Raw genomic sequence first — 20,917 nt, 5'->3', positions numbered from 1 at the left:
TCGATAGGAGATCCACAATTTTGGGGCACATTCAAACAAGTGGTTGTTTCAACTATCTTGCCGGGAGGATCTGCCAATAAGGCTATGAATTTAGCAAAGCAATTAGGGTGCTGGGCAAAGAGTGAACTGAACAAGACATCACAAATCCTAGACATGCTAACCACAGATGTGCAGAGTGTTAACCATGCTGTTTTGCAAAATAGAGCCGCCATAGATTTTTTGCTTTTAGCACAAGGACATGGATGTGAAGAATTTGAGGAATGTGTTGCATGAATCTGTCTGACCATTCGGTGTCCATTCACAGTAAGATAAAAGAACTACAACAGGGACTTCACAATCTGAAGGAAGAAGAAGGTTTAGGAATTGACGAATGGCTTAAAAGCTTAGGACTTGGACCGTGGCTAAGAAACCTTGTGATCTATGCTATAGGACTGCTGGGTGTAATTTTACTGTTTTTGCTGATTTTGCCTTGTGTTTTTAATTGCATTCAAAACATGGTCAGCCGTACAATAGCAAAAACCTGGCAAGCTAATTTCCTTGCACAAGAAGAAAACGGGGAAATGTGGAGAGCTTTAATGTGGAGAGCTTTATTAATAGTTGGTTAGCTGAGAAAGGCCATGCTGACATATTGCCACTGGTCAAGCTGAGAAATCAGCAGTCAGCAAGCTGAAAGGAGATGTCAGCAGCTTGCAATCAGTGGCCTTGCTGCAACATGGAGAAAGGGAGTAGAGATTAGTCCTGAATATCTCCTAAGAATATGTAGAAAGTATCAAAAGTAGGACCATAGGAATGTAAAAGTAGGTGTAACTGCTGATATGTAACTAACCAATCCTAAGCTCAACTTTTGCAATATGCATGAAGTTAATTACTAACTGTATTTAACCCGCTGTGCTGATCAATAAAATTGGGCCTGTGATGATCAACCTGATGTCCTGGTCTCCTTCCGTCGACAGGAGAATTCTCAATCTATTGTACAATCAAATGGAGCAGGAAAGTCTCAGTCTAATTCTTGATGCAGATAAGATCAGACAGATGTATTTCAAGGGCTGGAAATGTATCTGAGAGAGGCATCTGAACAATAAAAACCAATTTACTTGATTCATGCTCAGGCCAAACTTCTCTGATTGCACAGGTCCAGAAGGAGGAGGCAATCCCTGCAGTCAGCTTTTTGGCTTGGACTAAAAGAAAAGCACTGCTTGAGAAGTAAAGATTACATGGTCCTTTAAACACCCCAGATTTGCTTGAGCTGGGTGTCACCCCTCTGGTCACAGGGTGAGTGTTTTGCCTGGCAAGAGCAGTCCTTGCCCTCAAGGGATGGGTGAAAGGAGGTAAATCATCCCTTTTTCTACTTTTCTCAAAATTTGTGAGGTGCTTCTGCAAAACAGCAGTGGCTCTGCCTGCACCCATGCTGGGGTGGCGCAGCTCAGAGTTTGTGATAGCAGATGTGTAATCCAGGTGAAAACACCTCTGTCTCTGAGAATTCATCTTAGCAAACTAAAGGTTGCCCAAATTGTCTCTCTGCCCCCCATCTACATGGCGGCATTGTCTGAGGGAAGGTGTTTCCCTGCACCCAGCAAGGTGAAAGAAGAAACCATGGTCAGGAGGAAGCTCTTTCTGTCCTTGCCACAGACTGGCAGCAGCATGGATTTTTGTGTTGGCAGCATGAGGCTGTGTGATGGTCACCCAATGGGACAGCAACCAGCAAGCATCCGGAGGCAGGAGCTGGGAAGGGGAGGCATTGGAACAAGTAAAAAGCAAAGGAGTTTCCTTCCTTAGGAAGAGAAGCGAGCAATTGGCTTGATTTAAAAAGGCCTGGCTTCTAAGCTCTAATTAAAACTTCAAATGGAGGGGAAGGGGAGGATGGAGGGAATGTGATTGTAGCGCTTTCTTCTGCAAAAACGGCACAGTCCAGGGGTCCCATTCATCTCCAGGAGGACATTCCGCCCTCACAAAAGCAGCCCAGCCTGGCACCAGCCTGCACAGCCCCAGCTGCTCGTTAGAGCCAGGCACAAGTGCTCAAAGGACGTGGGGACGGATGAAAGGGACATTGGCAGAGCTGACAGGAAGTGCTGTCACTCGTGGCTGTACCAGCACGGGGCTTTTGTGAACAGCAGAGCTGCTCTCATCTCCCCGATGCTCTCATTCCCAAGATCGCCACTCACACTGTTCACTGAATCTGAGGAGTGGGTTTCCTTCCAAACAAGGGTAAAGGTGGGGAAGCTGCAAGACTGAAATCTATTTTCAAAATGGGTGAGAGATCTGTTTCATGGCATAGAAACTGTCACTAAGCCTGGCAGCCTGTGGCTTGGAGTGTGCACCAGGTTTGAATGCACATGCACACAGCCTGGGTGAAGCAAAGATAGTTATTTACTGCTGGTGAATCTATAGAAAAAACAGTGCTCAGAAAGCACCAGGGCCAAGGTGGGGTGCCAGCCATGCACTTAGAGAAAATTAATGGAGAAAACATGTGGGAGATGACAGCCACTGCTATGGCAGTGAAGAAGGGGTGTTAAATTTGCAGGGGGTATAGGTTAATGCAGAGGAATCCCAAATGCAGGCTGGATATACATTTCCATTTTACCCATAATAACCTTTTCACTTCCCATTTAGGCCTGAAGGCAGAAGCTGTGGGTCACCTCTAGTCAGACTGTGTCCAAAGCCCATCTCTATGTGTAAGGATATTTTCCACTCTGCAATAGCAATCTGACCTGTGCTACCTGTGCAGCAGGTGTGAGCCTGTCTCCACTCTGGGCAAAGCTGCTGCTTGCCACTGATACAGGCAATTAAGGGTTTGGATGGAAGAACAAGCCCAAGCCTGCAGCTCCCTGGCAGCACAGACACAGTCTGAATTTCCTTTCCTCAGGGAGGTCATGTCCTTCCCTGCATAAATATATAGCTATTCTTGCTGTGTACATCTCCCCATTGCCACTGAGAGTATCTAGACATCAATAGGGTTCTATATTTTTTAATGAATGCATTATTATGTACTCTCACACAGACTTGTCTCCATCAACATATTTTTCAAAAAGTTTTTATGCTGCTAAAAGAAAAACTGCCTTGAAAAATGTTTCTTTCTCCCTCAAAATAGTTTGGTTTAAAATATTGCCATTAATATTAATAATAATATTCTAAGAAGTATTCTTGCTTTTTCTAAAGTGGCAATTGAAAGCAGTGCTGAAAGATTTTTATTTTCTTTCAGTGTTGTTTTGCTCAGATCATGTATCTGGCAGAAGAGAGTGCCTGTGGGGAAAGGAAAAGACCACAGTCACAAATACAGAGTATTTTAATACAGAATCCAAATGAGTGCTGCAGCCTTTGTGTGGGTAATAAAGGAACAACTGATGTAGTGATAACATACTGTAAAAAATAGCCAATGTTTTGATACAATAATGCTCCCATTGCTACAGGGATTTTTCTGGAGTTATTTAGTTGTGTAAATCATGTGTGTGTGTATATATATAAATAAAACCAAGCTTCATGCCAAATCTTCAGGCAATTTTTACAGCCATTAGCAAGGCAAACATCAAGAATAAGAAGTTTCTTAAGAAAAGATAGCCAGGAAAAAAAAAAATTCCTTTTACAAGCTTAAACTACCGAGGCAATACATCTTCTATCTGCAGGCACACAAACATACTGGAAGGAAAAGCCTGTCCTGAATAGCTAGCAATAAGTCTAGAATCATAGAAAAGCTGGGCTCTAAGGGATCCTCTCACAACCTGCACTGAAGCAGCACCAAAATATATGTAGCACCCTGCATCTTAAATGTCCTTGAAAACTTTCAGTGAAGCAGCTCCTCAAGCCTGTTCCAGTATTTCATATATATTGGGAGTGTTATCATATAACATTCATCTTAAATTGGAACATTTTTCATAAAACTTCTTATACTATCCCGAGGACCGTGGAAAATAATGAACCCCTGAGTTTTTTAGTGCAAATTGTGTGTACTGCAAGACTGATAACTGCATTTGTCAATCTTGTCTTTTTCACATTGAGACCTGCTCACTCAGCTTAATCTTGTTATTTTTGTAAGGTTCCCTCTTTGTCTTAAACCAACACTAAAGCTGATATACAGTCTAAATAAAGCCTTGTGATGGTCAAACAGCATTGAACCATGAAGGAAAAAAAGAAAATAAAAGAAAGGCTTGCTCTGTGAATCTCATCATACACACAACCAGCTGAGAACTGGTTTGCCCTTCTATTGACCAAAAACTTTTATAGAGATCAGGGCAGTTCCTGCTCTCCATGGCAAGTTAGCACCACTGAGGACACAGACACTGATACCCTCATTTACACAATGCGAGAACTGGCTCTGAAAATCTCTTCTGAGTTGTTTTAGATTTCTATTCTCTAGAAGAAAGAGTATTACAGATCTTACAGTAATTAAGCTCTGCATACTGCATCTTCCAGCCAAATGCTTTCATTTTTAATAACCCTTTATTTTCTTCTTTTTATGTTCTTTGTTTTGCTGCTGCAGAGTGCAGCAGCTCAAGATTCCCCTGCTAAAGCAGGGGAGGCTTTGTAAACTGAATCAATAATGCTTAAAATTTAATTAAGCTGTTGCATCTGAAGAACTGATTCCAAAGAGTATATGTGATCCATCATGATACAGCCAGTGCTGTTTCAGCTAGGCAACACAAAAGTGCCCATCTTTTCATTGTAAGCCTTTGGCAACATGATATTTTTCTGCAGAGAGACAGAAGAAAAGAACAAAATCCAGCCAGGAACTCCCTGCAGTTTACTTTGAAGTGTTCACCACACTTTGACCTTCATAGCTAAGCATCCCCTCAAACTCTACAAAACACTCATGGATTTCTGATACCTGAATGTTTAATTTGCCCAAGGTGTTTGGCTGTCCTTGCAGAGAATTATCACTGGAAACAAGAGCAGGAAAAACATAAGTCAGGGCAATCCCAAGCACAAATACAGGCTGGGACAATGGATTGAGAGTGAGATTTGGGAATGTTTGTTGATGAGAAGCTCAGCATGGCCTGTCTGCCAGAAAGCCAGCTCTGTCCTGGGCTGCACTCAAGAAGGTTGAAGAAGGGGGTTCTCCCCCTGTACTCTGTTCTTGTGTCCCTGCCTGGAGTGCTGTGTCCAGCTCTGCAGCCCTCACCACAGGAAGGATGTGGATCTTCTGCACTGACTCCAGAGGAGGGACGTAAAGATGCCCAGAAGGGCTTCAGACTGCAAAAAGGTTTAGAATAGGTGCTAGGAAGAAATTCTTTCCTGTGAGGATGGTGAAGCACAGGAACAGTTTGCCCATGTGTGCCACTGTAGGACATGAAATAACACAATGCAGACATGCAGCTTTCCAAGGTCAAAAAGAGCACTTTTAATTTCTGACTCCAACATTTATAGATTTTCAAAATTGACAGTGGATTGGAGGGTGAAAGTGTCACCTCTTCAATGACACTGGACAAACCAACAGTCCATCAAATTTCTCCTTGTCCATAAAAGAATGCAAAACAATACGTTATTTACATGAAGTGTGTGAGAAAGTTCATTACCAGAATGTAAACATCAGAAGGCTTAGAAAAACTAAAAAAAAACCAGGGCAACACATGTGGATGTCCATCCTTGGAAGTGTTCAAGGCCAGTTTGGCAGAAGTTTGAACAAGTTGATCAAGTGTGTGGCATTCCTGCCCATGGTGGGGGGTTGACCTAAAAGACCTTACAGGTCCCTTCCAACCCACACTATTCTGTGAATTGAGGGGATTCTCTGAATTATTTGGGATAAAATTTCTGCACCTCACTTTTAAAGAGAAAAGAAATATTCCAGCTCATAAACCCTGAACAGAGGTGGCTTCCTGAGAAATTGCAAAAGCCTCTAACACTTTGGGAGTGCACTTGGAGCTGGGAAGGCACCAGGACTCCCCTGATACTTCACAAAACACTCACACTAGGTTTTTGGGCTTTGCAAGCACATCCCTCAGAGCCTGACACATCTATTAAACTAGAAATTTTAAGGAGGCGGCCCAAGCATCACCACACAGTTGAACATTTTTCCCATCTGGCTTTTTGTTCTGAACTTCTTTCATGGGTGTTATTCCAATTAAGTATAAGAAAGAAAAACAAAAAAAAAAAAAAAAAAGGAAAAGAAAAAAAAGAATGATGTCACACTTTTGTACATAATACATGAACAGAACTTTTATACAATTCTGAAATATTAAAATGGAATGGAATCATTATGTTTTATAATGATTATAGTAATATTACATGAATATTGAGTATGACAAATTTCCTAGAGAGATATTTGAAAAGAACTCAGGGCATGACTTTGTCACAGCTCTTTCAAAACTCAATTTCTATGTGTTCCAAAATTATTGGTTTTTAACATGTTCTGCATTTCTCCATTTCTACATTGTGCTTACAAAACTACCACTGCATTTGATAAGGGCTGGAGGAGAAGAGACAGCTGGTTATGGCAGAGTCAGCTGGTGTTGTTGACAAGCTCCTTGATACACTAAAAAGCCAGGGAAAAACGGGTCATGCTGTAAACACCAAAGTTAATTCTCACCAGAGGCTTGTGGGAATATGCAGGTCACATCACAAGGTATTTATACAACATATCCTACAGCAGTAATATCACCTCCACCTGAGCACAATTCCTGCTTCTTACACAGAATGGTGACAAAGATCCCTCCTACCACCTCCCAGTCACTCCCTGAAGCCGGAATGCTGCCCTGAAATGTTTGCAAAAAGGACCATAATATACACTCCTTCCTTAAGCTTCTGTAAAAATAAAATATCAGAAGTTTTTACTGAAGTCCACAGAAATACAGCCCAAATTGCAGAAGTTGATATGGCACCTTAAAAGCTGGCTAGGAGCCTTACCAAGCTGCATTACTAAGAAATTACTGACTAGATTCAAGCAGAGCCAGTATTTTTCAATTTATAGACACATAAATTTCATGAAACAGAGTTTTGTTCCAAAAGTATTTCTACTTTGGGTCTGTTTTTCCAATATTATTCATTTTTAAAGGAGTTGGTCAAGATTTTTTTTTGTCATATTTTCAACATTCGAACATTTTTCCAGTCCACAGAGCATAAAAACCACCACTGCTTCAAAAATTGCTCATAAACTCATATTTTTTTTAAAACAAAGGTGACAATGTTGCAATAAGAGGTACTTTTTCATATATTTTTGAAGTGTTTTTCCATTGACTTTTAGCAATATAAAATTTCTACAAAAGCAATTAGAAATAAAAGGTAGTTATCTTGTCAGGTTTTGTAAGGTGCTTTGGGAAGGATTTGGGATTTTTAGTACAGAGGGAAAAGTCTTAGAAAATTCCCCTACTAATACTTCTGAGATAATTTCTTTTCTGAAGTATATTTGTAAAAGGTACTGCAGAATGGGTTGGAACAGGCAACTAATTGGACTGGGGTTTGGTCTATGCTTTATCTATTTTACTTTCCAGCAATTTCTCTGTATAGAACACCCTAATCAGACATTGACTGCATTCCTAATGTCCTGCAAAAAAAGAGCAATGTGCTTACCTAGAAGTAAAATGTATGGACTATAGGATAGGAACAATAGGGTCATAATTCTGGTTTCTTAACACCTGCTGTCTCCCCAGTAGCCATCAGTATACTGATTTGTGTTTCTTTTGTGAAAGCAAGAGCATCAGAAAATTAGTAGTTGTTTGGGGCATCAACTGGAGTATTGTTTCCAAATTTTGTACCTTTTGAAATATCTATTTTTTAGTAGGGCTTTTTCCTACAGCACATTTGAACAATTGCCATCATTTTCTGATCTGGTTGTTTCACAGATCTGCATACTCAGCTCAAGTTATTTAGCAGCATGTAGAAGCAATTTGAACAAGCACTTTGTTTCTTCTACTTCATAAAATATCCATCAAGCTTAGACATTCACTCCTGATCATTTTTCCCCTGAGGTTCTTTTTCAGACTTACTCCATAGTCTCCCTGCTGTCCCTAGTCTCTTATTTCCGCTCTCCAGCTGACACATTATCTGTCTCAGAGGCCATGAGCTGTAGGTTATTTCCACAGAGCAACATCAGTTAGCCCTGGGTTTCCCCAGCTGCCACAGTCAGTGACTCCAGCACATTGCTTTGGCTTTCTCCTACTTGCTTTTCCCACCTCCCTTTCCAAAGACTTTCCCTCCAGCATCTGCCTTATCCGGCTGAGGGACAAAACCCACACTGATGGACTCAGACCTCTGAGGAATGCAAAATCCTCAGCATGCCCACTAGAGTTAGTCAAAGGTGAGTGAGGGCTGCTGGATACCAATTCTGTACATTAGCAAAAACAGACAAAACCCTCAGAAATACTCTCAGTTCTTCAGAAGACTTTTTATGATAGATGACAATTCAGAACAGACGTATTCTAGGATGTTATTAGGATACAGACACGGGGCACTTGCGCTGGGAAGATAAAGAGCTGTGCAACCTTGAACTTCTGCACTCATCTTGATGCCTAGAGACTGGAACAGAGACTTTACAGAGTTAAAGGAACAATGTAGGTATTTAATAAAAGGCTTTAAAGGATACACTTTGGGCAGTACAAGAGCCTGGCCAGGGCTACCGCCAAGATGGACCCAAAATGGTCACCAGATAGATGACTCATTATGAGTTTTCACACTTTTATAAGTTTTGGTCCATTTACATATGGGGTTAATTGTCCAATTAGAGCTTCAGCCTATGAAGTCCCATCCTCCTTGTCTGCTCTCTTCATTTCACTGTTGTTTATGGTTTTTGGGCCTGAGGCTTGTAAAAGCTGTCCTTAGTTCTCAAACTGGAAAAGGATTTTTTTGTCCACCTACCCTGTGAAGACAACTTAGTAACACTTAATATGAAGTTCAGAGTTACACACCAAGGCAGCACAGAATCTGACAAATATGAAAGCTAAGACTTAAGGCATCAATCTGCTCTTGAACCACATCATATTTTATAAATTCAATAAGAATTCATAAGGAATTTGAGGCTTCAATCAGATCATCTAGAAGGAATAAAAATAAATAATCACAAAGAATTTATAAGTGAGTACTTTTTTTATTCTAAACAATAATTTGCCTTATACTAGGCTTGCTTCTTATTAAAAATGGCTTTGAGAAACTGATCTGAATTCTGCTTCAGGTAAAGAAGAGTGTAAGTTTCAAAATCACAAGATAGCCAGTTTAGGGATGTATCTTGGACAGAAGGACATATGAGGAACAAAATAATTACATATAAATTTAATCTAGGGTGGTTTATGTTCATGACACAACAGATGAGGCCATTTGAAAGTATATTGGTAGGGAAGAAAGCTTATTTAAATACATTTGAATAACTTATTTCCTGAACTCTGGATAAAAATAGGACAGAGTGTGTGTGGGCTATATTACTGAGATACGTTCCCATTCAAAACAGACATATTTCATCAGTTTTTCCTTTCAGTAATCCAATTGTCAGTTTTACAGTCCATAAAAAAATGTGCAGAAGGGATAGGAAATGACTTTCATACACATCCTTACTGCTGAGTTGCTCTATTTCATTACATTGCCCTGCATATGACTGACAGCTCTGTAATCAACTTCAGACTGGATTTAGTGGTTCCACATCCCATTCTCTCATTAATTATTGAAGGCATTTTTCTCTGTTGCACGCCAGGTCACTGTATCCATTGTGCTTATATTTGCATCTCCTGAGCAGCAGAGGAGTTGTTGTTGAACTGGGAATCAGTCATCACATGCACACACACAAGAAAAGATGAAGAAAAGATGAAGAAAAGTAACATAAAAGGACCACAGAAGTGTTTGCAGGAGGCCTGGAGCAGCTCCACTGCTACCTGTGAGGTCTCGTGTTCAGGAACAAACCAGTCGCTTACAAGAGAGGTTCTTGTTTTGCAAATGCTTTTGGTTTTTATTCTAAACAGAGAATAGTTTTGGGTTTTTTTTTTTTTTGGTTTGTTTTTTTTTCCCTTTTACTGTTAATGGTGTTATTCATCCATTTCTTTCTGTCTACTTAATTGGAGGTGAAGAAGAAAGAAATGTTCCTGAGAGCTCTGCACGTACAAATAGCATATGAGTAAAATTAGTGCCCTCTAAATGCCATAAACGCCCAAGATTTTTTTTTTTTTTCTCTGAAACATTCAGTGATTGCTAAAAAATGCCCTGGTGAGAGTTTTTTTCTTGGAAGACTGGGTGACTGATCAATTAAATATGCTTACAGAAATAGGCCAGGTACACATCATCACATCACTCTTCTCTGAGGCAGCTCTGGTTTGGTGTTTACTAAAACCTGGTGCCAAGGTAATATACAGCCTTCCTTGCTAGCCTATAGGTGCCCAGCCAATATAGAGCTGATATAAGCAAGTCATAGAATCACAGAATTGTTTGGGTTGCAAAGAACATTGAAGATCATCTCACTGCAACCCCCCTGCCACAGGGATGCCTTTCACCATTTTCACCAGGTTCCTCCAAACCCCATTCAGCCTTGCATTTAGCCCTGTCAGGAATAAGGTATTCACAACTCCTTTGGGCAAGATGTGCCGGTGCCTCATCACCCTCAGAGTAAAGAATTTCTTCTTTGTAACTAATCTAAGCCTTTTTCAGTTTAAGCCACTCATCCTTGTCCTATCATCACACACACTGTGTAAAATGTCCCTCTCCAGCTCTCTTGTAGCCCCTTTAGGGACTGAAAGAAGCTCTAAGTTCTCCCTGAAGCCTTCTGTTATGCAGGCTGAACAGCCCCAGCTTTCAGCCTGTCTCCATAGGTGAGACGCTCCAGTCCCTGTCTGCACTCTCTCCAACAGGTCCATTTTCTTCTTATACTGGAGACCCCTGGGCTGGGATGCAGCCATTGCCTTTTTCTTAATTCACACTATCATAGAATGGCATGTTTGGGATGGATGACACATGACAGGTAAACCATAAACTAAAAATCTCATATCTACTTACAATTAGTTTCAAAAATAGTAGGCTAACTGACCTACTCACCCATCTCCTAATTCCCACTCCTACTGTCTCTGACTGTATCCTTCATAAGTATCCACCTGCTTGCATTGACATGATGATAATTTCATGGTGCACCAATATCCTGTCTTTGAAACAGAAAAAACCAGCAATTTCTTACCTCATGAGCATGTTCCATGAGCAACTGTTCATGTTTGGGAGAAGGCAGAAATTTCATATAGAAGATAACACCAAAGTTTCAAAATCGACCTACAGTAAAGTTTAAAAAACACTGATGAAAAAAAAGTAAGTGGAAAATGTCTGTCTAAATGTTAAAATGTTTGAATTTTTGTTTTAAATAAAATAATTACTTTAGAAAATGAAACAGAGAAAGAATTGAAACATAAATTTCCAACCTGAAATTACTACTAAGGGTGCATCTCAAAAAAGTGGAGATTGCTCAAACACATGTTGAGGGGCAGGACTAATGTCTAAACAACTGAACTGAACACACTGCAATGAACAATACTTGACAACACTTGGAAAGATAAATTATTTATCTCTGGAGGATAATCAAACTGAATATATTTTTTTAAATTGCATTTTTTTCATGATGTATGAGAATGGCTGAATTTGTGTATAAGCAAATACTGAGGGTTTTGAAGATACTGCAGAATTTGATCTATGATTAATAAGTTGAATCAGATGAAAAACACTTGCAGCAGGCTTTTGAACATAATATAATAGTGTAATTAGAAAGGTACTATGTAGTGGCACTAAACGTGTGAATATAAAATTTATTCATGAGTTCAGCAGAAGTAAGAAATACCACAATTTCACTAACACTGGGAAGAATAACAGGCTTTCTTAATGTTACCAACTATGGAAAACCAGCTATTTTATAGGTGAAATCATTTCAATGCATCTTGCAGCACAAGCCAATATTGCTGCTAAAGGAAGGGATTGTTTTACATGTAAATAAGTTTTTAAGCACTTACAGTAGCAGACTCACAAACACAGGTCTCTATAATACTTATTCCAGGTGACATTTTTAGCCATTAAAATTGTTTCTCTTGAAATATGTATGAAATATTTTCTCATCTTGGAAAAGCAAATATTGAAGTTAATATCAAGAATAATTTTCTTAAAGTTTCTTTCTCTTCAGTAAAATGTCAATAACTGTTCAAGAATAAGGTTAAGAGGGAATAAAATATCCATTTTCTTTCTCTCTCAAAAAGAAACATTTTTATGAGGATAATATACTAGTGCTTTAGTGTTTCTTTACCACTTGACTTATAATTAACTAAAAGATTAACTTAGATATAATTACGTGGTGGTGCAGAATGAACATAATAAATGACAAAGCTTTGCTAATCTTACTCTCTCTTACTGCTTTTCCAATGATCACATTAAAGAAAAAAGGCACCCAAAAAGTTCTCAGTTACATTTGCTGGATCTTAGGCTAATTTGCACATGAGATATCTTCATGTCAAAATCATATTCCATTCTTGAAAATCTTTACTAATTACTTTCTTAATAGATTTCATACGCATTTTAAAAACAGTAGCCTGTAGACAAAGGAATGTGGAATCCAATTGAACAGCTTCATGAAGGAAGTCACGAGGATAAGGCTGATGTCTGAAAACTAGGTAAGATTTGGCTTTTAAAACTAGAAGAAAGTGAAAGGATTGTCAGAAGAATGCCTAGTAGAAGACATGATTCTATGTGGATTTTTTGCTCAGGAATAGTCAGAAGATTTCCTTGAAGACTTTTATGACAGAAAGCAGAATCCAAATGTATCTGTGACATCAGGTGTACTATGTCACCTCCAATATGAAAAACTCCTTCAGCAAAAGAGAAAAAAGATTATCATCCATACCATATCACATCACTGACAAACCATAATCTTCCCCATGATAAAGAGAATGACTCTGCCAGCTCTTTTACTAATATTGAGAAACTCATCAAAAGTAGTAACAATATTTCTCCTAATTTCCTATTTAAATGTAATTATTTAAATGTAAATGTATTTAAATAATAGCTCCTGTGCTAATATAATACTTTCAGTTGAAATAATACTTTGGGTTTTTTTCTTCAGAATTGAGCACGTTTTCAATGAATGCTCTCTAGGAAGGCTGGAATTATCTCATCCCTACTGTCTCAGGATCACATCTGTCATATTTAAGGATGCACCATGCTGGTGGCCCATAGACAACCTGTTTCCAGCTGATCCACTGATTACTTTCCCCGTGTCTGTTATTTCCAGCTTATAAGCACATAGCTGGAATCAGCTTTTTCTGTAAGCCTAAATGCATAACCTTGCATTTCACTTTGTTACAGCTCATCCCCATCCCACTGTTCAGCTTTCAATGTCATTTCAGCCTCCTTATACAATATTCTATAGCTGACTGGTGCCAAGGCTGAGTACTAAAATGTCACTAATAATGTTGTTATAAAGATTATTTTTTTATGGAAAAGTGCTGAAAATCACCTAATCAAACCTGACAGACTGATTTTCACCTCTTTGAACATGCAGAATAGTAGAGGGTCTATGAGCAGGAGCTTCACACAGCTCCTGCCAAAAAAGCTAGCCTCTTTTCTCCTTGAAATGGGTCATTTATGGAGACTAGACTGAACTTTTGAGAATGCTGCTTTCCACATAGATTTCCAATATATAGTTATGTGTGAAGCATATATGCACATACCTGTGTCTGTTCTTTCTGGTAAGCTCACAGCACCCTGCATGTACCAATTTCAGAGTGCCCAGGTTGTCTCATTTCTGCATTTCTAAATACAAACCAGTGAAAATTTTAAGTGGCTGAACATAATTCAGTATTTCTGTACTGGAATTAAAACTTGGTTTTTTTTTCTATTCTGTTCTGATCCAAACCTCTTTTCCATAAGGCTGGCACTCCTACAGCTGTAGTTAGAGGAGAAAGAGGGAGAAGAGGGAGAAGCATCATCCCTTTTCCTTATCAGTAGAGGGTAATTTCTATAAGTTTTCATAAGCAGAAGCACTTGCCTCAATAACATTCTACTTTTTCCTACCTGTATGTTCAGACCATTTTAAAAAGTTGCCTATAGAGAGAAAATCTCTTTCACCATTTGGAAATGAATACTTCTAAAGTTTAACCTCATTTAAGTTCTTCAGGTAATATTAAGAAAGTACAAAAGAAAAGCAATGTTGTCTTTGTGTAACTACATACAGATGAATAATCTGGTCCCTCAGGTGAATAGGATGAGAGACTGGGAATTTATCAACAAAAAATGGCATCTTTTTATTTAAGGCAAATTTCTGCTTAAAAGCTAGAAAGTAAATGGCAATGAAACTGTTGCTGTCTGGAAACTGAAATGGGTGCAAGAAAATCGCACAAATGAAACAACAAGTGGAATAAAACTAGTTTGCATGACAGGCACAAATATCAATTCATCTGCCTGTGCAGGCAGCAGCATTTTCTTGGTCTCCCAGTGTGAAAAGCAATCTTTATCAGAAAACATCAAACCATTACCCAGATAATAATCAGTTAAGGAATTTGACACGTCTGGGAAGCATCTCAATTGTTATTTTCTGTACATGGAGACTTGGGCAGAGAGACCTATAATGAACAAGGAAATTATGGGTTCTTTAAACTGCATTAATACAGTTTTTGGGTCACCTTTTCTCATATTGAAGGCTAAAAAAAAGGATGGAAAATTTTCTCATTCAGAATAAGTTTGGAATTGTGACAGATCAGTGATGAAAGTCTGTTCCATGGTCAGCTTTCTGTCTGTTTCTGAAGGAGCATGGTAGGTGAGATGGTGGGTACCAGCCTAGACTTTACAGCCTCTGGCGGAAAACAGACATTTACACACACAGTGTGCACAGCACACTTAATCTCATTCTAAAACAGGTTTCTAAATTGATAAGATGAATCATGCATTATTTTGCATATTTACTTTTATGAACTATAAAATGTAGCTGTGGTAATAAAGTCAGATATAAATATTGAAGCTGCTGCAGGCTAAAATAAGTGAGCTGAAACATACCCAGGAAGACATATGTGTTCTCAAAGACCTAGAAATGCCCTATTTAAAACAAAACCAAAATAAAATCAGTGTTTATTTCTACTCAGAGTTTATAGTTATAGTATGAAACAAGGGTTCCCATATCCTTTCAGTACCCTTGAAGCATTTTAAAAATACATGCTGAGAGTATTTTAATATATTCATCTTCAGTGGAATAGTGAGTTCAGATTTCTTTTTCAAGTTTCAATGTTTTCATCACCCTTACCACCCCTACGACTTTTCTAGTTATTTTCAAATACCATTGCTTCTATCTTCAAATATATAAAAGCCATGGAAACATAAATCTTGACAGGATCTCAAGAGTGAATGTATTAATCTGTCCCCTAGATATGAGATAAGATGGGTATATCTTAACCATTTCTGTCAGACACTTTTCTGAAAACATTTTCTTTAAAATATCCAGTGGGGTAGATTTTGCAGCTTCCTTGGGTAATCTGTTCCAGTGCTTCACTCCCTGATGATCTGAATGTGTTTCCTTTGCCAGTTAAACTAATTTGTTTTTCCCTTATCACCTGTGGATGTAGAAAGCAATTAACCATCACCTTTTTAATTATACAATTTAATATATTAAAGATGGCCAACCTGTCTCAGTCCCTGTTTTTTCTTCTATAGACAAAAGGAGTCAAATAAACTTTTTTCTCCTATTATCCCTCCTTCAAACTTTCTGGGCTTGACTACAGTGAAACTTAAAATTTTACAATGGAACAGTGGTAGGTGAACTTTAATCATTATTTCCCATATCTTACCTCTCACAAGTTGTTAATGAATCCCAGAATGAGATTCATCAGTTTTGAATTATCATCTCTCTGTTGACTTACTTTCTCCTCAGAATGTACTATCATTCCCAGGTCTCACGTGGCACATTGCTGCCTTGTGAGCTGCCCTCATTTTGTAGTTACACATATGAGCTCCTCTTCAGGGTGCAGTGCCTTTTACTTCTCATTATTGAATTTCATCTTGTTAGATTTCATCTTATTTCCCCAGTTTCTCAAGATCATTTTGAATTTTAATGTTGCCTTGTAGGTTGCTTGTGACCTCCCTCCTGGCCCTGCCTGAATTCATCGGTGCCTCACAGATTAGAAAGGAAACTGATAATATTACTGAGCTAATCAGTGTGTGAAATGGAAAGTTTAAAGCAACAGCAGAGAATGAAAAACACAGCTGGAATTAGTTGGGAATAAATGCTTTGTGGGTAGCTGCCAGCTAGGAGATATCAACGCTTACATGATGCTTCTCTTGATACTGCAAATTTTGATAATATTTAGTACCTACTTAAGAAAATGCTGATTTGGAAACAAAGCATAACTTTAAAGTCTTTAATTCCTTAATCTCATGCATATTTGCTGAGAACCTGTGTCAGCCTTCTACGTGCCAAAATGATGGATCTGTCTCAACTGGGGGATTATCCTGCAATGGGAGGCCCCTTGGGATGTGTAAAAATGTGCGCTGGTGTCACACCAAAGCAAAAAGAAAAAAACAGGAACACATTGTCTAGGACAAAGCTAGGTCAGAAAGTGATGAAGGTTGACTATTTCAGCAGGACAACTGCTGCATCTGAGACATTGATAACATTGGTGGGAGGAGGCACATGCACAACATACCAATGTCTGCAGCCTGAGATCTGCACAACACACTTACCATATTTTATCAAGATTATACACAGACTGCAAATTTTTCCATTTTAAGATGTGGGTTTTTCAGTCTTAAAATGGGATTTTCCCATTTTAAGACTGAACTGCAGTGCAGCTAGGAACTAAGTTTCCATACAAGTTTAACATAAAGTAATCAACTAAAGAGTGCATGTTGCCTGATTGAAAGAGATAACCAAAAAACAAAATGATATCAAAAAGTATAAAAAATGTATTAATTATATGTAAATCTGTAGATTAAATCTTTTAATTTGGAAATTGTCTTCTGTGTTGGGAACAGTGGGTCAGGGATTCTTGAGCTTCTCAGAGCCTGTAGTCAGACAACACGTGTGAGATAGTAAACATCAACAGGTAGGAGATGCAGACCATGGAAGGTGCATCCCAAAAATTATTAAAAAAAACATAAAAAACAATACATCTATTTTGTATTCCTTTACAAAAGTCATTAAAAGAAATACTGAACCGATCAGGAATCACCTCATGGGTATATTGTAAATATGAAGATATACCTGAAGTATCTTTATAGCCTAGCAATGAATCACTTAGGCTGGTGTGAGGATGTTTTTTACTCACCTGATAGTGACTCTATCTTGTACTTTCATACCAAATACTTAAGCAGCTCTTCTCTGCCTGTCAGAATTAAATCAAGAATGGTTCTTCAATAGCTTCTTTCATCTTCTAGAGAAAAGGTTGGTCTTAATAAATTTTTAATGACTTATTTCTGTTCTATCATATTATTTTTCAAAAAATATATGTAACTCAGGTTCTTCATTGCAAACCTGCATAGTTTTTTGAGGTAATTGCTTAAAACCTTTCAATATTTCCCTCTTACTAGGCAGTCTACAGCACACTCCATACATCTGTTTTACTCCTTTTACATTTATTCAGAAATACTACATGTCTTTTACTTTTTGCTATCACTTCTTTATGAATGAGAGCAAAAATAAACTCTTTTCATAAACAGGAAGAAATACACCTTAAATTTCCCTCAGATATTAATTAATTCTTTTTGTAAACATCGTAAACATTGCAGTTCAATGACTCACTAATGTGTCTATTCAATAATAATACACCATTTTCATGGTGTTTTAAGATCTCAAATTTTTCCAATTTCCTCCTGTTATTTGGATATTCCTGTACAGATATCTCAACTGCTCATCAGGCAATTCTCATTTTCATCCAGCAGTTTTCAGCTAGCTTCCATGTTTTTGACATCCTCATTGAATGTTCTGAATCAATCATTACCAGGCTGATTAATGGTGATTCTCTTAGGTACTCTTCCCTTCTTTTGTCAGCTGGACATCCCATGCTCCTCACAGACCTTCCTCAATGAGCACTGGCAAGGAAGATCTGGGTCAGAAACCTGCTGTGACTTCCATAAGAAAATCTTCCATAAGTAACTCTAAAAGGTTCTTACCTGACAGTATAAGCCTAAGCAATTGTATTAATTTGGGAGAACAGACAGAAGCACCTCTTGTTATTCTGATGTCTTCATCTTTGTTCTCAGGATTTTGTAGCTATTTCTAATTGTCTTAGGGTCACTAATACCAAAGTGGATAAGCAGCTTTGAGTAGCACTGATGTTTTCAAGGTCTGTGCAAGATCTTGAAGGTCATCAAATTCAGATGCTTGGGCATGTCACAGCAGATTCTATTTGCAATTAAAATAGTGAGAATAACAAGAAGATTAATTGCTTTCTGTGGAGGTATTAAAGATTCATATCAATGTAATTGAGCTCATAATCTGGCCCGTTGACAGGTGAGTTCATTTATAAGGAGTGATTTCATTGTTATTGTTCTTGCCACAGTGCTTTCAAAAAATGTAGTCCTTGATCTACTTTCACATTTCAAATACATTAAAAATATGCATAAAATAACATAATTCCTCCTAAAAGATATGCTTAGTTAATTTCCCTTCATCTCACATAAAAAGATTGCTTCCCTCTCCTTCATCTTCCTGTCAATATGCAATGAATAGGTGGAAATAAATGTATTCTCACAGATGTCAGTGCTGATATAGGTAAGTATGGATGAGTCTCCTAGCACAGTAGCGAACCTGGGCAAACTGCTTGATTTCTGCAGCCAGGCTACATCTGGTACTGGATGCACTTAGCTGCCAGTATCTTGCAGCATGAAGCCATGCTGTGAGAAAAAAGTAAAGTCATACTTTCAGCCTCTGTGACCTTCCTGCCTGCACTGTTCAGTGTCAGAGGGCAGCAATGTGAGCACTCCTTGGTATCCCAGAGTGAGCTTATGGATCCAATGCTACACTGGGAAATCCCTGGACTTTGCAGTTATTGGTTCAGCTCTGGCAGCAAGAGAGGCAAACAAAAGAGTTAAAGCCTGTGTTAAACTTCACCTGTATCAGCAATATCATAACTTCAGAGAAAACTGTAAACTTACAAAATGGCAGCATTCAAAATCCAAATTGCTGACCCAGAGTGGAATCTTCTTATATGAGGGGTTCTTACCTGTGCCCATTCCCAGTCAGGGACTTCATCGCTGTGAACTGTGCATGGAGTTAGTCCAAGAGTCCTGGTAAGGATTTTATGGGTAAAATGATATCATCTTGAATTGAGCCACCACTGAAGAAACCATCTCACTTTCAGATCAAGGTTGCAGCAAACCACACAAATGCTGTTGATACAGAACAATAACACATAATATCAAACACAAAAGAAGGTTGTTCCCAGGTGCTGGAAAATATTTGCCTTAATTACTGTCTTTTACAAAACCCCTTAAAAACTGATTGCTTTAATTGAATTTTGTGGAAATAACATACATTTGGCAGGGGAAAAAAATTGTTTTGTTTACCACCTCTGTTGTGTCTAAAATAAACACAATTACACAATCTATTGGTGAATGAATGATTCTTTTGTTGAGTACTAGAGAAGAGAGGGTATGCAGTTAAAACAAAACCAAAAGTAAAAGCACTTTTTCTTATGCATAAGGGTTTTTAAAAACTAAAATATATTTCTCCTATTCCCCCCAAAAGCAGACTGCCAGCAATTTCACTTTATAGCAAAGTACATCAGAGATAAAGTCATTATGTGAAGAAGCAAATCTCCAAATATAAAGGCTTTAGATGATAGTGGTATCAAGACTAAACTATTTGCATAAGCTTGAATCTTGGCCAGCAGATGAAAAATCTAACTCCAAGGTCACAAACCTTTCCAATGTGCCCAAGAGGAAAGATGTAGCTTCAAGTCTTTCCTCAATGAAGTAGTAAATCTCTTCAGAGCAGCAATTCTGAGGAGGATTTTTCTTCTGGATTTTTGTACTTAAAAAGTTCATGCTTTGATTTCCTGTTTTCCCAATTTAGCAAAATATTCCTTTATTCATTATATTGGGAAAATTTTCAAATACAGCTAAATAAATGATGCACCTTTTATTTTATCCCAGCAAACTGTCTTTATCCTGCATGTTCCAAATTTCTGTTTAAATCTTTTAAAATATCCAAGTTAAAATAATTTTATCAAGATTTAAATTTTAATTCAGGATATGAGAAGATGGAACCCTTAGTCCTACAAATAACTGCAGGAAATTGTAGGCATGGGCAACCCACTGCATTAATACAATATAAGTGATGAACTCCACATCATGAAAATTCTCATTTATGTCTGTCATTGCTCTACATGACCTTCAAGCTATTGAAGACTCCTAGTCTTTACTGCAATTACAATATTTATATAATATTCTTTGGAAAATATTTGGGAAACATACTTTATTCTTTCAAAACTCCTGTTTTGTACATGTGCATATTCTCTCACTCCCAGCTAGTTCCTAACTGAATGCTTGCATAAAAATTAGGAATCCAGAAAAAGATTAGGAGCATAGATATTAATTGCATCTTATCTATTCTGCTATTGATGTACTGTCTAAAATTGCAAACACAGAGAGTTTGTGACATTTGAGGTGTCCTGGGATATTTCCTACAGCTGCTGCTTTAAAAGGTGTGGTCTTCCATAGGTCCCTATAACATTTTCAGACTCTGAAAATATTTCATGATACCGTGAAGGGATTTTTAGAAGATACCTTAGGTGAATGGCTGATTTTGAAGTCTTACTTTAAAAAGTCAAGAAGGTTAAAAGAACGACTCAATTTTCTCTAAACTAGATAGATTTGACCAGTTACATTTCTTAACAGACTCCACTCATCGTACTAAGAGATCTTTATCTATAACGAGATCCTAAGCACTTAAATCACACTTGGAAAACCACAGAGAGACACTTAAATGTGTGTGACTTAGTCTGAGTCTCACTCTAACTGTCAGATGCTGAGTTCAGTTAGGTTTTTGATTTTTTTCTCCCACTAA

The sequence above is a fragment of the Zonotrichia leucophrys genome, chromosome 1A, assembly GCF_028769735.1.
Source record: "Zonotrichia leucophrys gambelii isolate GWCS_2022_RI chromosome 1A, RI_Zleu_2.0, whole genome shotgun sequence".
Taxonomy (NCBI): Eukaryota; Metazoa; Chordata; class Aves; order Passeriformes; family Passerellidae; genus Zonotrichia; species Zonotrichia leucophrys.
This window is presented reverse-complemented; position numbering follows the sequence as displayed.